This window comes from Stegostoma tigrinum, chromosome 26 (assembly GCF_030684315.1).
Source record: "Stegostoma tigrinum isolate sSteTig4 chromosome 26, sSteTig4.hap1, whole genome shotgun sequence".
Taxonomy (NCBI): Eukaryota; Metazoa; Chordata; class Chondrichthyes; order Orectolobiformes; family Stegostomatidae; genus Stegostoma; species Stegostoma tigrinum.
The window spans coordinates 30,731,154-30,745,009 of NC_081379.1; the positions used below are offsets into that span (position 1 = coordinate 30,731,154).

Below are 13,856 nucleotides of genomic sequence, written 5' to 3' on the forward strand. Positions count from 1 at the left end.
AAGAAGAGTCATATCAGACTTGAAACATTAACACTGTTTTTTTCTCCACAGATGCTGCCAGACCTGTAGAGTTTCTGTAGCATTTTCTGCGTCAATAACAAGGAGAGTGGATTTGTTCACAAAATGTGGCAACACATATATTTGCTTCTTGCCCAGTGACTCTATTCGAAACAGGCTCTCTTTATACATATTTTAGGTGCCAAATTAAATAATGCCCTTTACCTTTGGATTTTAACAAAGTGATTAACATAAAATTAACAGAGAGCACTACATATTTGATTCCAAACAAGCTAAAGAGAGGCACTCCTGTTGTGAACTGGCTTCATCCCTATTTTTAAACAGAAATGATGTGACTGGGACAGGAAACAATGCTCTCCACTCATCCATAGACAGTGTTCTGCTCATTTCATTTTGCAAGAGTGCTGTGAGCTAGAGAAGAGTCTTTGGGTCTGAAATGTTTTGAATTGCACAATATCAGCGATTATAAAAACTGGCAGAAATTTTGTTTGATCCTCAGAACAGAATCAGTGGGCTGAGACCAAATTTCCCTGTCTAATGGTTTGTCAGCTGGTTTTTCAATAGTTTAGTCAACTTTTGTGGTTAGGTACCGGTAATTACAGGTAAAATTTGAAGCCCTGTAACATTTTGATAAGCTGTCTGAATTTCTCATGAATAACAGAGAGAGGTATTTAACATATTAAAAAGCTGTGCTTCTTCTTATAAACCTAGTGCTCCTGACTCAGTGTTAAATTTTGCATATTTTATTGAACTGAGATTATGCATTCTTTAACCTGAGTTTCTGTTGACCTCATCTGTATTCTGGCCTAAACTGAGTTTTGCTGTCATTTCCCATTTGCTGCTCCTTCAGATTCTTGCCAAACCTGAACTGTGTGTGCAGTATGTGGTAGCAAAAGCAAAAATTTACATTTATATAGCACCTCCTTTGTCGGAAATGCACTACAGGAGTATTCAAAGAATCATCGAATCCCTACAGTGTTGAAGCAGGCCATTCAGCCCATCAAACTCACAACAAACCTTCAATGAGCATCCCACCCAGACCTGCCCCTTGACCCCACCCCTTTAACATTGTATTTACCATGGCTAATCCACCTAGCCTGTACCACCGTGGACACTTTGGGAAATTTAGCACGGCCAATCCACTTAACCTACAAAACTTTAGACTGTGGGATGAAACCAGAGCACCCGGAGGAAACCCACACAGAGTTGGGGAGAATGTACAAACTCCACACAGTCGCCCAAGGGTAGACAGACATAAGAAGAAATTATGACTGAAGACCAACCCTGAGTAGGTTTTTGGCAGCATCTTAAAAGAAAAGAGAGGTGGATATGTTTTCAGAGAAATTTCCAGAATTTAGGAACAAAACAGTTGAGGGTATGGTGACCAAAAGTAGGAGATACAAATCAAGGATACTGAGAGACCAGCATTGGAGAAGTGCAGATATCTGAGAGGGTTGTGGGGCTGGAGGGGGTTATGGAGCTCAGGAGGATTGAGGCCATTTAAAGCTAGAATGAAAATGTAAAACCAAGGTTTTGCTGAACGAGCAGCCAGTTGCAGGTCAGGGATTGCAGTGGTGATACACGAATGAGAGATGATGTAGTGTGAAGTCAGGTTTACAAAACCTGTTCAAATAGCATTGTGTTCGAACAGGAGAGCCTGCCTGAATATATCAGTACAGTTACCCACAAATCTCTCAGTGCACACACATTTATTTGAATAACTGATTTCCGCAATGAGATAAAAATTTCAGTTCTTTCAGCCGTAAGTCTCACCTTATAAAAGCATGCTTTAAGTGAGAACCCCTGTAATATTGCCATCTGTTTTCTTCTTTTTTGTTCCCCTCCTGCTGTGTTTATTTCTCCTACTCCCAGAACAATACTTAGATAAGCTGAAATAAAAGGACGTTTTTCAATGGCTACAGTGAAGTAGTTAGATTTTTATGGCAACCTTTTGTTAATTCTGCTGATTTTTTTTTCATTTCCGATTTTAAAAAATCTACATTCAAATTAGCACATTGAAATTTGTATGCATTTTCAGAATACTAATCAAGGGGCATACCACTACATTCTCATTATACATTGTTATTTTTATTGGTGCCAAATATATGGAGCAAAATTTATTGGGCCACACATTTAAGGTGAGAGAGGGAAAGTTCAAAGGAGATGTGAGGGACTTTTTTTTAACACAGAGAGTGGTAAGAGTCTCGGATTTGCTGCCAGGGATAGTGGTGAAGACAGGTATGATAGGGGAGTTGAAGGGACTTTTACAGAAGCACGTGAAAACACAAGAAATGTAGGGATTGTGGACGAAGGGCAGGCAGAAGGAAGTAGTTTAATTTGGTGTCATGTTTGGCACAACATCGTTGGCCAAAGGGCCTATTTCTGTGTTGTGCTGTTCTATGTTCTATGATCGATGAGTTGAGATTCCCAACGTGACGTTGTGGGTGTTGAATTCAGGCTTCCATGACTATTGTGCTGTTCATAACTTCTATTATGATCTATTGACAGGAAATGTGTCTGCCTCTGGGAAGAATGGGTAGTCTGTTTGCTTTATCCCCCTTCTTCCAGATAGAAATACTCACCTCATGAGAGGCATTCCTCTTAGCAACACTAACCAAAAATTGGACTCATTACAACCATGGCAGGTGAGTTCAAGTGTCATCAGGCAGTGCAGGAACTAAGCCACCACTGACTCCAACCCTTAACCTCTCAGTCAAGCCTTGGCTCTGCTCTAAACCACTGTACTTTAGAGTAATAGGCAGAAAATACATAAACAAATCTATTCAACATAACAACAACAATGACTACTACTTGCAATCTCCAGAAAGAGCAGCAGAAGTTGATGGTGTGGACTGCCACAGTACACAATTACTGTCTCAGACTGATTCACAGGAGAGGTTTTCCTTATTAATGTGGAGAACCACTGCTCTGTGATTTACTTCATGTAGAATGGGCCTCTGCCAAAACACAGAATTTCTCAGCACCAGGGCTAATATTACCGCCAGGAATGTCACTCAAACACCCTCAGAAGTGGAGCTTCAATGACAGAGGAAGCTGCACTGAACTCATTCCCAGACACTCAAACCACACGGGCTTCCCTGCACCTGCACTTGTTCTGCCTTCAACTGCACACCGGCAGTCACAGATTCTGTGCTACACAGATGCAGTCGGACAGTAGGGTGCAATGTCAGATTTTAAAGAATAGTTTGCCATCAAATTTAACTCTTTGATGACTCCTGTGGCTTTCCCTGTATCTAATCCACTTGTCTTCCATCAGTATGCAAACTGACATTTTTTTATGCTTTTAGCTTTTCCAGGGATAATTTTTTAATGATGTTTATGGGATATAATACTACAATTACAGACTCAATCCTTTCTCCTTGAAAAACACAAAACCTTTTTGTGTCCAAACTGTTAGGAATATTGGAAATTAAAGCAGGCGATGCTCATTCGTCCCCAACTTTTACTATCCTTTCTTATCCTCGAGCATAGGTTGTAGGGTTAGCCAGGTGAAATATTCAGGGTATCTAAGCAGCTATTTATAGCTCTCTTTACCCTACCAATCTTACAGATGAAGGCAGCGGTAAAGGAGAGGAAAACCAACAGAGAATGAGAGACAAAAAACAACGGTCAACCTTTGAAAGTGAGTAGGGAAAAGCACAGAAAATTTCTATTTTTTTTATTCAACATTTTCAATTGTTGACTGATTGTCAAAAACATTGACAATGATGGGTTTTGTGATGGAGACTGTTAGGGCCTCCGATTTGCAGTAACATAAATGTGAAATAAATGTGACAACATATTACGTTGTATCATATTTAGCAATATTATGCTTAGCCCAACACTGAATTGGGTTTTTAATGATGAATTCATCAGCTGAACACAGTTCATAACACAATGTACAACAGCAAATAATAAATAAATGGGTAGGGGATGGCCGAGTGGTATTATCGCTAGACTATCAATTCAGAGACACTGGTAATGTTTCTGGGGACCTGGGTTTGAATCCTACCATGAGTTTAATAATAATCTGGAATTAAGAGTCTGATGATGACAATGAAACCATTGCCGATTGTCAGCAAAACCCATCTGGTTCACTAATGTCCTTTAGGGAAGGAGACTGCCATCCTTACCCGGTCTGGCCTACATGTGACTCCAGATCCACAACAATGTGGTTGACTCTTAACTACCCTCTGGCCAATTAGGGATGGACAATAATTACTGGTCCAGCCAGCAATGTCCATATTCCATGAATGAATTAAGAAAGGGAGGGTGTTTATAGCCATCAGATAAAAAGCTGGGATAGTTCTATGTGTGAGAATGATTAGTCTGAAATATAAGTAGGCAATTGCTCTCAAGGAACAAGTCGGGCAATCAGAATGCTCTAAAATACAACAATATTTTTGCATCGTGGCAAGACAGATAATTTTCCCTGAAATCATTTATTAATTGTTAGTGCAAATCTGCACTAGGAAGGTATCCATTCACACCTCTATTATGGTCGGTTAGAGCTCCCATCAGAGCTTATCATCTCTGTCTGTCAAGTGCCAACTATATTTGAAATGTATTTCCCCACCAGGTATTAGCAGAGGTGGTTGGGAATCGAAAGGAAAATCTGACTGGAGTACTGTTCCTTCAGACTGACATATGCCTCCCTCCTGCTGCTTGCAACCATCAGAGCAGCCAAGGTTCCAACAGTCCTGCTCCTTGCAGTTCTTTCCTGAGGCTTCACAGCTGCAGAGAATGTGATGGGATCCAAGAATTAAGGTAAGTATCTGGATTACTTTAACACTTTGTATAACTCCATAGCTGAATCTGATTCTTTAAAGCAGGTGAACGTGTCTCTGTGCTTAAACTCAAACTAACCTGAAAGTGAGTGAACCTGTGCAGAAAAGTTTGAAGAGTAAAACATTGTTCAGCTTCATAAAATGAAATTTATCGAAACTGCAAAGGCGAGGAAAATGATTGATATTTGAAAAATTATGAATAGTGTAACAATTATGAATGTGAAATCATATGTAATGTATAATATCTATTAAGTTGATGAACACTAAAACATAAATCATGCATTACTTATTTCCATCATATTCTTTTCATGAAAGTAATCTATTTCTGGGTTAACTTAAATAAATATCTTAAGCCAACAATTAAATTACAAATACTTACTGTTACAGGTATAGAACTATAAAAATATGGAGATCTGCCTAAAACTATACATGATAGTACTCAGCCTACAGTTGGAATACTGTGAATAGTTTTGGTCCCATTATTTAAGAAATCATAAATTGGCTTTGGAGACAGTCCAAAGAAGGTTCTCGAGGCTGATCCTAGGTAGGGAGGGACGGTCTTGTGAGGAGAGGTACAGTAGGATGGGGTATACTTACCAGAGTTTGGAAGAGGTGACTTTATTGAAACATGCCAAATTCTTGGCCGGTTTGATAGGGTGGTTGTAGAGATTTTGTTTCCCTTTGTTGGAGAGTCTTGGGCCAGAGGGCATGATCTCACAATGAAGAAAGAGGGGTTGTCCATTTAAGAAAGAGATGAGAAGGAATTGCTTCTCTCAGATAGTAGTGAGTCTGTGGAATTCCCTACTGCAGAGGGCTATAGAGGCTGGGGTATTATGTATATTTACATCTGAGACAGACAAATTTTTAATCAGTAATGAATCAAAGGTTAAGGGGTAAAGGCAGAAAAGTGGTGTTGAGATTGTCAGATCAGCCATGATTTTATCAAATGGTGAAGCAAAATCATTAAGATCTACAGTTCAGCAAAAGGCCCTTTGGTCCATTGTTTATGATTCTTGCGGATGCAATTACCGAACTATTCTAAATCCCATTTTCCAGTACTCGGCCCATAGCCTTGTATGCCTTGGCATCTCAGTGCGCACATAAACACTTCTTAAAATGTGATGAGGGTTTGCACCTGTAACACCCTTACAGCAGTGAGTTCCAGATTTCTACCACGTTCTGGATGAAAAGATCTTTCCGCTCATCTCCTCTAAACCATCTGCCTTAAATCTATGTTCCTGATCATTAACCCCTCCATCAAGAGAAGTTTCTTCCTTTCTACCCTATCTATGCCCCTCATATTTTTGTACATTGCAATTATGACCTGTCTCAAAAGAATATAACCCAATCTATCCAATCTCTCTTCATAACTGAATCTCTTCAGCCCAGGCATTATTCTGGTAATCTCCTCTGAACCCTTTCTAATGCGATCACATCCCTCCCACAGTATAGCTTTCAGAACCACTTACAATATTGTATCTGTGGTTGAACCAACATTTCATACAGTTCCAACATCACCTTCCTGCTCTTAATCTCTATGCCCTTGCTCATAAAGACAAGTATCTCATTTGTCTTCTTAATTAATTTATCCACTGTCCTGATATAATAAGGGACTATAGTGGACTTGTATACCACGGTCCCTCTGATCCTAGGTGCGTTCTAGGATCTTACTGTTCATCATGTATTGTCTCACCTTGTTTGTCCTACCCAAATATATCACCTCACATTAGTCAGGATTGAATTAGATTATTCAGATATCTTCCCACAATTTGGGTTTGTCCCAGAGGATTGGTGAATTGCAACTACTACACCCTTGCTCATAAAACATTTTAAAGATAGCCCGGCAATTATTGATCAGTCAATTTAATTTTAGAGGTGGGGAATCTTTTAGCAACCATTATTGGAGATAGAATTAATAATCACACAGAAAAGCATGGATTGATTCAGAAGAGACAGCATGGATTTGTGTAAGCAAACTTTTGTTTGACTGACTTGTTAGATTGTTTTTGAAGAGGTACCAGAGTGATTTGATGAGGGTAAGGGTGTTGACGTAGTGCATTTGGACTTCCTAAGACATTCGATACAGTCCTACACAACAGACTGGTAGGGAAAGTTATAGCTCATGGTATAAGAGGGACAGTAGTAACATGGATAAAAATTGTATGAGGAATAGGAAATGGAGGTGATGGTTAATGGGTAAGTTTTGGGCTGAAATAAGGTTTGTAGTGGAGCTCCTCAGACAGCAGTGTTGGGATCTTTGCTTTTCCTGAAAGACACAAAAATGATCTAGATTGTGGTTGCAGAGGACTATTTCAAAGCTTGCAGACAACATAAAACTTGGCAGAATTATAAACCGTGAGGAGGACATTGTAGAACGTCAAAAGGCCATCAACACATTGGTGGAGTGAGCAAACATGTGGCAGATGAAGTTCACTGCATGAAATGTGAAGTGATACACTTTGGTACAAACCACATGGGGAGACAGTATAAACTAAAGGGTACCATTGTAAAGCATGTACAGGAGCAGAGAGACCTGGGTGTGTGTGCCAGTAAAGGTGGTAGGAAAGGTAGAAGCAGCAGTTAATAAATCATACAGCATTCTGGATTTATAAGTATGGGCATAGAGTACAAGAGCAAGAAAGTAATGATAAACTTGTATAAGACACTCATTAACCTCATGTAATGTGTACAGTTCTAGGAGCCACACTCTAGAAAGGATGTGAATGCCATTAGAAACAGTGCAGAGGAGATTTATGAGAATAGGTCTAGGGATGAGAACTTACAGCTATGAGGAAAGATTGGAGAGATTAGGACTGTTTTCCAGGTGGAGGGGATTTGATAGAAGTTTTCAAAATCATCAGTGGTCTTGACAGACTGGATGGTGAGAAATTGATCCCAATTGCAAATGGATCTAGAATCAGAGGGCACTGTTTTAAAGTATTTACAAAAGAAGAAAATGGAAAGTAAGAAAGATGTCTTCATACAGTGAGTGGTTAATTATGCAATGTAATACCTGGAATTGTAATGGAGGCAGGTTCAACTGAAGTAAGAGGACATTGTTTCTATTTAAATAATCATCCGATGTGTGTGCTTAGGGGAAAGGCTAAGATTTTGGCTCTAACTTATTGGAACTAAGTTAAAATGCTCAAAGACCCATTGCAGAGAGGGTGGGCTGAATGGCCTCCTTCTCTTCAATCATAATAAACTTGTGATTTTGTGGTAATAGAATTTATAGAGTCACACAGCCTGGAAACAGGGCCTTCGGTCCACCAGTCTATGCCAAGCATAATCCCAAACTGAATTAGCCCCAACTGCCTGCTCTTGGCCCATATCCCTCCAAAGCTTTCCTACTCATTACTTATATTAGTGAAATATAATAAGTGTAATAAAACTGTAACAAATTTTAAACTAAGACTGCTATCCCGAGAGCAGCTGCAAGATCCACGCTGCCCTGAAGGTGATGGTCCAAGGCATTTAGCCTCCCTTGTTTCAGTGAAACATTGCATCTTGATATTTGAAGTCTCAACCCTCCCTTTGTTACAAACTTTTGGTCATACTGGGTCATTTAAAAATAATGTGCAAACAATACATTTTGTACAGTGATGCAACTGGCAATTGTGTACAAGTCAGCACAGCAAAAATGAAATATAAATAGTCCCAATTTACAGAAAGGACATGAGGAAACATTGGGCTGTGTTTGCTTCCAAAATCCATCCAATGAACAGGATAGATGGGGTTGGAGTGGAGGAACCAACACCACTGGGCACAATTATCATGGTGGATGTTAACTATAAATTCAGAGCAAGCATTTCCATCCCTATTCTCTGGGACTGTCTGCAGTTGAAGAGATATACAGCGTTTAATATTTTTTTCAGTACAACAAGGCACTGCAGCTGCCTGAAATTCGATTGACAACAAAGATTTCAAACTTTTTTCTGCACATATATCCTTACAAATTTTATACTCTTACAGCTTCACATCATGATGATTCTTGCCACAGCATGAAGTGGTAGTTTATCCGTGATTAGAATAAAAGTGAAACAAATGACTGCAATTTGTCTGCTGTTACCCACTTGTATTTGCATCTCCTTTTTCAAATAGCTATTTCCCTTATAGTGAAATAGATTACTCGTAAGCAATATGGCTACTATATTAAATAGGCCATTGTTGTACTGTATACCTGCGACTTTGTGACTTCTTTTAGTCTTCTCTGAGCAATTTATGGATGCAGTCAGTTCATATTTTTTTCTATTGTTATAGATTTCCAAATCAATTGACGATGTTTTTGTTAGACCCTACAAGTTGGGAAATAAGGCAGGGCAGGTGACTGAGGTGTCAGTGGGGGAGCACTTTGCTGCCAGTGGCTGTAATTCTATTTTAGTTTTTAAATAGTGATGGAAAAGGATAGACAGGATCTAACAGTTAAAGTTCTAAACTGGAGGAAGGCCAATTTTGACAGTATTAGGCAAATTCTTTCAAATGTTGATTAGGGGACAATGTTCATAGGTAATAAATGAGATAACAAGAATCTGGAGGCAGTATGAGATAACAAGGTATGGAGCTGGAAGAACAAAGCAGGCCAAGCAGTATCAGAGGAGCAGGAAAGCGGAGGTTTTGGACCTAGACCCTTCTTCAGACCCTCCTTCTGAAGAAGGGTCTAGGCTTGAAACGTCAGCTTTCCTGCTCCTCTGCTGCTGCTTGGCCTGCTGTGTTCATCCAGCTCTACACCTTGTTATCTCAGATTCTCCAGCATCTGCAGTTCCTATTACCTCTGGAGACAGTATGTTCCTGTTAAGGTGAAGGGCAAGGCTTATAGGTGTAGGGACTGCTGGATGATGAGAGAAATTGAGGTTTTGGTTAAGAAGAAGGTAGAAGCATATGTTAGGTATAGACAGCAGGGGATTGAGTGAATCCTGAGATGAGTATAAAAGCAGTAGGAGTATACTTAAGAGTGCAATCAGGAGGGCAAAAGGGGACATGAAGTAACTTTGGTAAATAGGGTTAAGGAGAATCCAAAGGGATTCTACAAATACATTAAGAAGAAAAAGGGAACTAGGGAGAGAATAGGGGCCCTTATAGATCAACAAAGCCACCTAAGTGTGGAACCGCAGGAGATGGGGGGAGATACTAAATGAGTATTTTGCATCAGTGTTTACTGTGGAGAAGGATATGGAAGATACAGAATGTGGTGAAATAAACAGCGACTTCTTGAAAAATGTCCACATTGCAGAGGAGGAGGTGCTGGATATCTCAAAACACGCAAAGGCAGATAAATCCCCAGGACCTGATCAGGTGTTCCCTAGAACTCTGAGGGAATTGAGGGAAATGATTGCTGGGCTCCTTGCTGAGGTAAATGTATCATCGATAGCCACAGGCGAGTTTAAGGAAGACTGGAGGTTTGCTAACGTGGTGCCACTATTTGAGAAAGGTGATAAGGAAAAGGCAAGGAAGTATAGACCGGTGAGCCTGATATTGGTGGTGGGCAAGTTGTTGGAGGGAATCCCGAGGGACAGGATTTACATGTACTTGGAAAGGCAAGGACTGATTAGGGATAGTCAACATGGCTTTCTGCATGGGAAATCATGTTTCACTAACTTGATTGAGTTATTTGAAGAAGTAACAAAGAGGATTGATGAGGGCAGAGCAATGGATGCAATCTATATGGACCTCAGTAAGGTGTTTGACAAGGTTCCTCTTGGTAGACTGTTTAGTAAGGTTAGATCATAGGGAATACAGGGAGAACTAGCCATTTGGATATAGAACCGGCTCAAAGGTAGAAGACAGAGGGTGGACAGTTGCTTTTCAGACCAGAGACATGTGATCAGTGGTGTGCCAGAAGGATTTGTGCTGGGTCCACAGCTTTTTATCATTTTTACAAATGATTTGGACATGAATATGGTTATGGTATGGTTAGTAAGCTTGCAGATTACACCAAAATTGGAGGTGTAATATACAGCAAAGAGGATTACGTCAGAGTACAATGGGATCTTGATCAGATAGGCCAAAGGGCTGAAGTGTGGCAGATAGAGTTTAATTTAGACAAATGTGAGGCGCTGCATTTTGGAAAGGCAAATCAGGGCAGGACTTGTACATTTAATGGTAAGATCCTGGGGATTGCTGCTGAATAAAGAGACCTTGGAATGCAGGAACTATGAACCTCATAGTTCCTTGAAAGTGGAGTTGCAGGTAGGTAGGAATGTGAAGAAGGTGTTTGGTGTGTTTGCCTTTATTGGACAGTACATTGAGTATAAGAGTTGGGAAGACACGTGTCTGTACAGGGCATTGGTTCAATCATTTTTTTGAGAATTGCATTGAATTCTGGTCTCCCTGCTAGGATTTAGTGAAACTAGAAAGGGTTCAGAAAAATATTAGGTGGATGTTGTCAGCTTGGAGGGTTTGAGCTACAGGGAGAGGCTGAATAGGCTGGGGCTATTTTCCCTTGAGCATTGAAGGCTGAGGGCTGACCTTACAGAGTTGTATAAAATCATGAGGGGCTTGGATAGGGTAAACAGACAAGGTCTTTTCCTCGGGTTAGGGGAGTCCAAAACGAGAGGGCAGAGGTTTAAGGTGAGACGGTTAGATATAAAAGGTGCTTAAGGGGCAACTTTTCACGTTGAGGTGGTGCATATATGGAATGAACTGCCAGAGGAAGTGGTGGAGGCTGGTATGATTACAATAAGAATGGGAAGGTTTGGAGAGATATGTGCTAAATGTTGGTAAATGGGAGTAGATTTGTTTGGGATATCTGTTGGCGTGGATGAGTCGGACAGAAGTGTCTATTTCTGTGCTGCATACCCCTATGACTCAATAACTCTAAGTTGTTCTTCAGCATTCAAAAAAATGTTCTACCCCTCAATCTATTCCCTAGCCTTTCTCCCAGTGACCTGGTTCATACTTATCCCTCAAGCAATGGCATTAAGATAGATTAAAGTTAATACAATGTGGAGCTGGAGGAAAACAGCAGGTCAGGCAGCATTAGAGGAGCAAGAAAGTAAACATTTCGGGTTCACACCCTTCAGCAGGACTCGTGCAGCTTTGGGATTCAGTGGGTTTTAAGTAGATGTCAGTACTGAGACATTTACTGGAGATGGAGACAGAGTGGCCCAGGAAGGAGAGAGAGGTATCGGAAATGGTCCAGGTGAATTTGTGGTCAGGGAGAAAGGTGTTAGCAAAGTTGATGAACTGTTCAAGCTCCTCATGGGAGCCCGAGGCAGCACTGATAACAGTTTCGATGTAGCGGAGGAGGGGGTGAGGGATGGTGCTAGTGTAACAGCAGAAGAGGGACTGTTCCACATATCCTCCGAAGAGGTAGGCATAGCTTAGACCCTTATGGGTATCCATAGCAACCCCATTAGTTTGTAGGAGGTTGGAGGACTTATAGGAGAAGCTGTTCAGGGTAAGGACAGGTTCTGCTAAGCAGATGAGGGTGTTGGTGGAGGGTGTTTTGTTGAGCCTGCGGGAGAGGAAGAAGCAGAGGGCTTGTAAGCTTTTAGCAATGGGAGTTGGTAGGTTCGAAATAGAACAAAAACAAAGTTGCTGGAAAAGCTCAACACGTTTGGCAGCATTTGTGAAGGATAAAGTGTTTTGGGTCCGTTTCTGATGAAGGATCACTGAACCCATTACATTAGCTCTGTTTTATCCTTCACAGATGCTGCCAGACCTGCTGAGCTTTTCAAGCAACGTCTGTTTTTGTTCCTGTTTTACAGCATCTGCAGTTCTTTCAGTTTTTATTTAGGTTAGAAATAGACGTTAGTGCTAAGACATTTTAGCTATGGGAGTTGGTGCGTTTGTCTCAATGAAGGGTGTAAACCTGAAACATCGACTTTCCTGCTCCTCTGATACTGCCTGACCTGCTGTGCTCCTCCAGCTCCACACTGTATTGAATCTGACTCCAGCATCTGCAGTTGTTGTTATCTCCTTAAAACAGATTAGCTAGCCATTATCTCTGCTATTTGAAAGACCTTGTTATGTGCAATTTAACTGCCACTTTTCCTACATTACAATGGTGATTCCACTTCATGAGTATCCCATTGGCTGTGAAACACTTCTGGCCATCACTGATCTTTAAAGACACTATATATGTGTCGGTTCTTTCTTCTTTCCTAATAACATGCTGAAAGATGAATACAGCTCTAATCTTTCAGTAGTTCTCATGAAAAATTATAAATATTGCAAAAAACAATCCAGACTTAGTAACAAACACATTATTTCATTTCTAGTTATTTATTGGTCTTGTTATAATTTTACTCACTAAAGTCAAGAACCTCAGGCTAATTTTACAGCAGAACACAGTCAAATGTGCAGCGGGTCAAGATATACTGGAGCCTGTTAAAATGCTGAATCTCCTATTTTATCAATTCTTTCTCCTATCTACCCCCTGCATAAAGTGAAGGGGGAAAAATTCCCTCAGCCATGTTGTTTGATGCTTATGTGCATGACCTTGATGTAGCACTATGAGAAACTGCTGTGCAAAGAGATGCTGGTGGCCACTATGTTAATTGTCTGGTTTATGCTGATAATGTGGACCTTATCTATCCATCTGTAAAAGCTAGCATAAAATTCTGTCTATCTCTGAAAACAGCACTAATGAGCAGAACGTTTTATATATCACTGAGGAAAATATGTGCACTGAAGCTGAATGATTATTTGAGTATCAACCCAGATATTAATGCTTCTTAACCGTGCAATTAGGCAAAGTTTTCTACTTAATGTTTCCAGGGTGGAAAAGCTGTTGAATATTTAAATATAATGTTGACTTGACAAATTAACTGCGTTTGCCAAGTTTACAAAGAAAAATCAAAAGCTTGTTGTAATAAGCTGCCATTTTACTAAGACATCTCTCCAAGTGCTACACACAGGGATGAGAGGAGACTCAAATGCGCTGTTGAAAAGGCAGATACATAGGTTATTTAACCTCTGAGCGTGTGGTCAATTCGAATAGCTAACAAGAAGTTTTCGTGCGTTAGAACAAAAGGAATTACTCCTTCACATGTTCACCTAAAAGACTGATGCTAAGTCAATCATTTTGTATTCTTTCACACGTACCTGAGA

The 13,856-nt window shown here is 40.3% G+C and overlaps 1 long non-coding RNA gene across 2 annotated transcripts in view; it reads left to right on the forward strand.

Moving 5' to 3' along the window:
- LOC125464351 (uncharacterized) overlaps positions 1-13,856 on the forward strand; it is a 60,920-nt gene that overhangs the window by 20,982 nt on the left and 26,082 nt on the right. For both annotated transcript variants that reach the window (XR_009447278.1, XR_009447279.1), the window contains exons 3-5: positions 52-2,663; positions 3,590-3,661; positions 4,598-4,785. This is a non-coding gene — a long non-coding RNA (uncharacterized LOC125464351). The remainder of the gene's footprint in view (positions 1-51; positions 2,664-3,589; positions 3,662-4,597; positions 4,786-13,856) is intronic.